The sequence below is a fragment of the Oncorhynchus keta genome, chromosome 20 (genome assembly GCF_023373465.1).
Source record: "Oncorhynchus keta strain PuntledgeMale-10-30-2019 chromosome 20, Oket_V2, whole genome shotgun sequence".
Taxonomy (NCBI): domain Eukaryota; kingdom Metazoa; phylum Chordata; class Actinopteri; order Salmoniformes; family Salmonidae; genus Oncorhynchus; species Oncorhynchus keta.
The window spans coordinates 28975923-28981922 of record NC_068440.1 but is presented as its reverse complement, the minus strand read 5'-3'; positions in this window follow the sequence as shown (position 1 = coordinate 28981922).

The following is a 6000-nucleotide window of genomic DNA, read 5'->3' as shown; positions in this document are numbered from 1 at the left end:
TGTATGATACTTGATAACCATACATAATGACTACTGTAAATTATAAACACCTAATGACATGTATGATACTTGATAACCATACATAATGACTACTGTAAAGTATAAACATCTAATGACATGTATGATACTTGATAACCATACATAATGACTACTGTAAATTATAAACATCTAATGACATGTATGATACTTGATAACCATACATAATGACTACTGTAAATTATAAACATCTAATGACATGTATGATACTTGATAACCATACATAATGACTACTGTAAATTATAAACATCTAATGACATGTATGATACATGATAACCATACATAATGACTATTGTAAATTATAAACATCTAAATGACATGTATGATACATGATAACCATACATAATGACTACTGTAAAGTATAAACATCTAATGACATGTATGATACTTGATAACCATACATAATGACTACTGTAAATTATAAACATCTAATGACATGTATGATACATGATAACCATACATAATGACTACTGTAAAGTATAAACATCTAAATGACATGTATGATACTTGATAACCATACATAATGACTACTGTAAAGTATAAACATCTAATGACATGTATGATACATGATAACCATACATAATGACTACTGTAAATTATAAACATCTAATGACATGTATGATACATGATAACCATACATAATGACTACTGTAAATTATAAACATCTAAATGACATGTATGATACTTGATAACCATACATAATGACTACTGTAAATTATAAACATCTAATGACATGTATGATACATGATAACCATACATAATGACTACTGTAAATTATAAACATCTAAATGACATGTATGATACTTGATAACCATACATAATGACTACTGTAAATTATAAACATCTAATGACATGTATGATACATGATAACCATACATAATGACTACTGTAAATTATAAACATCTAATGACATGTATGATACTTGATAACCATACATAATGACTACTGTAAAGTATAAACATCTAATGACATGTATGATACTTGATAACCATACATAATGACTACTGTAAATTATAAACATCTAATGACATGTATGATACTTGATAACCATACATAATGACTACTGTAAAGTATAAACATCTTATGACATGTATGATACTTGATAACCATACATAATGACTACTGTAAAGTATAAACATCGTATGACATGTATGATACATGATAACCATACATAATGACTACTGTAAAGTATAAACATCTAATGACATGTATAATACTTGATAACCATACATAATGACTACTGTAAATTATAAACATCTAAGGACATGTATGATACTTGATAACCATACATAATGACTACTGTAAATTATAAACATCTAATGACATGTATGATACATGATAACCATACATAATGACTACTGTAAAGTATAAACATCTAATGACATGTATGATACTTGATAACCATACATAGTGACTACTGTAAATTATAAACATCTAATGACATGTATGATACTTGATAACCATACATAATGACTACTGTAAAGTATAAACATCTAATGACATGTATGATACTTGATAACCATACATAATGACTACTGTAAATTATAAACATCTAATGACATGTATGATACTTGATAACCATACATAATGACTACTGTAAATTATAAACATCTAATGACATGTATGATACTTGATAACCATACATAATGACTACTGTAAATTATAAACATCTAATGACATGTATGATACATGATAACCATACATAATGACTACTGTAAATTATAAACATCTAAATAACATGTATGATACATGATAACCATACATAATGACTACTGTAAATTATAAACATCTAAATGACATGTATGATACATGATAACCATACATAATGACTACTGTAAATTATAAACATCTAATGACATGTATGATACTTGATAACCATACATAATGACTACTGTAAATTATAAACATCTAATGACATGTATGATACATGATAACCATACATAATGACTACTGTAAATTATAAACATCTAAATGACATGTATGATACATGATAACCATACATAATGACTACTGTAAATTATAAACATCTAATGACATGTATGATACATGATAACCATACATAATGACTACTGTAAATTATAAACATCTAAATGACATGTATGATACTTGATAACCATACATAATGACTACTGTAAATTATAAACATCTAAATGACATGTATGATACTTGATAACCATACATAATGACTACTGTAAATTATAAACATCTAATGACATGTATGATACATGATAACCATACATAATGACTACTGTAAATTATAAACATCTAAATGACATGTATGATACTTGATAACCATACATAATGACTACTGTAAATTATAAACATCTAATGACATGTATGATACATGATAACCATACATAATGACTACTGTAAATTATAAACATCTAATGACATGTATGATACTTGATAACCATACATAATGACTACTGTAAATTATAAACATCTAATGACATGTATGATACTTGATAACCATACATAATGACTACTGTAAATTATAAACATCTAATGACATGTATGATACATGATAACCATACATAATGACTACTGTAAATTATAAACATCTAATGACATGTATGATACATGATAACCATACATAATGACTACTGTAAATTATAAACATCTAAATGACATGTATGATACTTGATAACCATACATAATGACTACTGTAAATTATAAACATCTAAATGACATGTATGATACATGATAACCATACATAATGACTACTGTAAAGTATAAACATCTTATGACATGTATGATACTTGATAACCATACATAATGACTACTGTAAATTATAAACATCTAATGACATGTATGATACTTGATAACCATACATAATGACTACTGTAAAGTATAAACATCTTATGACATGTATGATACTTGATAACCATACATAATGACTACTGGTTATTGCTAATTGACTTTACATAGTGGTAACTACAATTGGTCACCATATAAAAGGGGGAGTGTGAACACTTGTAATTTCTTTCAACATGGAGCAGGATGGACAGCAAGACAGAGGAAGAAATCAATGAGCTCGTGGACAAAAGAGGTCAAAGAAGTGGGCATGGGCTCCGTCAAAGAGGTCAGAGAGGTGGGCATGGGCTCCGTCAAAGAGGTCAGAGAGGTGGGCATGGGCTCCGTCAAAGAGGTCAGAGAGGTGGGCATGGGCTCCGTCAAAGAGGTCAGAGAGGTGGGCATGGGCTCCGTCAAAGAGGTCAGAGAGGTGGGCATGGGCTCCGTCAAAGAGGTCAGAGAGGTGGGCATGGGCTCCGTCAAAGAGGTCAGAGAGGTGGGCATGGGCTCCGTCAAAGAGGTCAAAGAGGTGGGCATGGGCTCCGTCAAAAAGGTTCAAAGAGGTGGGCATGGGCTCCGTCAAAAAGGTCAGAGAGGTGGGCATGGGCTCCGTCAAAGAGGTCAAAGAGGTGGGCATGGGCTCCGTCCAAGAGGTCAAAGAGGTGGGCATGGGCTCCGTCCAAGAGGTCAAAGACGTGGGAATGGGCTCCGTTAAAGAGGTGGACATCAGAGATAGGGAGGCAGACGGCAGGGATCTGTTGTGTCTAATGAAGCCAGGGCCATCGTCGTTGACCATGTGGTAAACAGAGGCCGTACCATGGCAGAGGCTGATTAGTTAGGTTAGTTCACCCCAATCTGAAAAGATTACTATCAATTCGATCATGAGAACATTTCACCAAGAAAACTGGTAAGTTTGCAGGAAGATATCTTAATAGAAAATGACTCAAGTAAAAGTGAAAGTCACCCAGTAAAATACTACTTGAGTAAAAGTCTAAAAGTATATGGTTTAAAATATACTTAGGTATTAAAAGTAAATGTAATTGTTAAAATATACTTAAGTATCAAAAGTCAAAGTAAAAGTATGAATACACACCACTGTGAACATTACAGCTATATTGAGTGTTGCATGAGTTACGCTTGAATGGGTCTGATTGGTAAGGGTGGGACATGCTGGTGGAGCAGGGCAGGTGGTGATCCCCATTGTGTGTCTATGTGTGCGTGTGTGTGTGTGTGTGTGTGTGTGTGTGTGTGTGTGTGTGTGTGTGTGTGTGTGTGTGTGTGTGTGTGTGTGTGTGTGTGTGTGTGTGTGTGTGTGTGTGTGTGTGTGTGTGTTGGAGTTCCCCCATTCCCGTTCCAAGTGACGGGAGAGAGATGAGAGGGGAGAGCGTGAGTCTTAGCCCTGAACAATGAGATGAACAATAGAGTCAGACAGACCCAAACATACCTTGAGGGAGTGTGTGCACTGGGCCTGTTTGCCATTACAGGTTGGGACAATATCACTGTCATTTTTGTTGTTATACAGTAATTACTATTTCATCCACAGGTCATCTTTTGAAAGTATTTTAAACATTTGTCAGGACAGTGTCACATTGAATCATGTTTCATGTAGACAGATACAGCTGACCTAGGGGACATTTTCTCTTTAGCAAAGCAGAGGATGATTCACACTTTGCCACCACTCCTGTCATCAAGAAACCAATAGTATGTGGTTCCTCAATCATCGGGAATAGTGTGCCAGACATATGAGACATGTGAGAGAGGCAAAGGTAACAGACAGAGACCTCAGAGGACTGTTCTGAGAGAGTTCTCTGTGTTCTGAAAGAGTTCTCCGAGTGTTCTGAAAGAGTTCTTTGACTGTTCTGAGACAGTTCTATGAGTGTTCTGAGACAGTTCTATGAGTGTTCTGAGACAGTTCTATGAGTGTTCTGAGACAGTTCTATGAGTGTTCTGAGACAGTTCTATGAGTGTTCTGAGACAGTTCTATGAGTGTTCTGAAAGGGTTCTCTGAGTATTCTGAGAGTTCCCTGAGTGTTCTGAGAGAGTTCTCTGAGTGTTCTGAGACAGTTCTCAGAGTGTTCTGAGTTCTTTGAGTGTTCTGAGTTATCTGAGAGTTCTTTTCTCTTGTCAGTGGGCAAAGTAAAGAAATCAGTTGAAGTACTGGTTTTAAACGATCAGAGGGTCGATTCAATCCACATCACGGAATTTACATGTTATAGCGCGACTGAAATTTACAGATAATGTTCCCGCATTTGCAGAGACTGCATTCACGTACACACTGCATATGTCGGCTAAATCAGAAATGACCTTCACATTTCAATTACTCTATAAAACGGTTTTGAGTCGAGCCCAAGTTCTGTCTCCATCTTCTGACATTTAAGATAAATGAGAGGAGAACAGTGAAGTAAAAATCTCACCTATTTCCCATACAGCATATAACAACACCCTCACTACCTCTGACACCCTCACTATATCTGACACCCCTACTATCTCTGACAACCTCACTTTTCTGACACCCTACTATCTCTGACACCCTACTATCTCTGGCACCCCTACTACTCTGACACCCTCACTTTCTCTGACACCCCTACTATCTCTGACACCCTACTATCTCTGACACCCTACTATCTCTGGCACCCCTACTACTCTGACACCCTCACTTTCTCTGACACCCCTACTATCTCTGACACCCTCACTATCTCTGACAACCTCGCTATCTCTGATACACCGACTATATCTGACACCCTCACTATCTCTAACACGCCTACTATCTCTGACACCCTCACCAGCTCTGACACCCCTACGATCTCTGACACCTGCACTATCTCTTACACCCTACTATCTCTGACACCCTCACTATCTGCCTTTTGCGGGAGACAGAGTGATAAAGGTGTTTTTCAATGGCTCCACAACATCAGCCTGCTCTCAAGCAAGGTGTAGTTAGAGAAAAATAAAGAGTGAGAGAGAAAGAGGGAGAGAGCAGAGGGTTCTTGTGTTTCATAGACAGTGTGTCCAACATTGTGATGTTGTTTGTGTTAGGTGTACACTTCCCCCAAGGTTATCGGTTTCCACCAACAACCAGGGTTCCCAAAAACAAAACGGTCACTGTTGTTTATCCATCTGCAAGACAGAGCACAAACAGTACAATAAACTGGAAGCCACTGGGATTCTCGT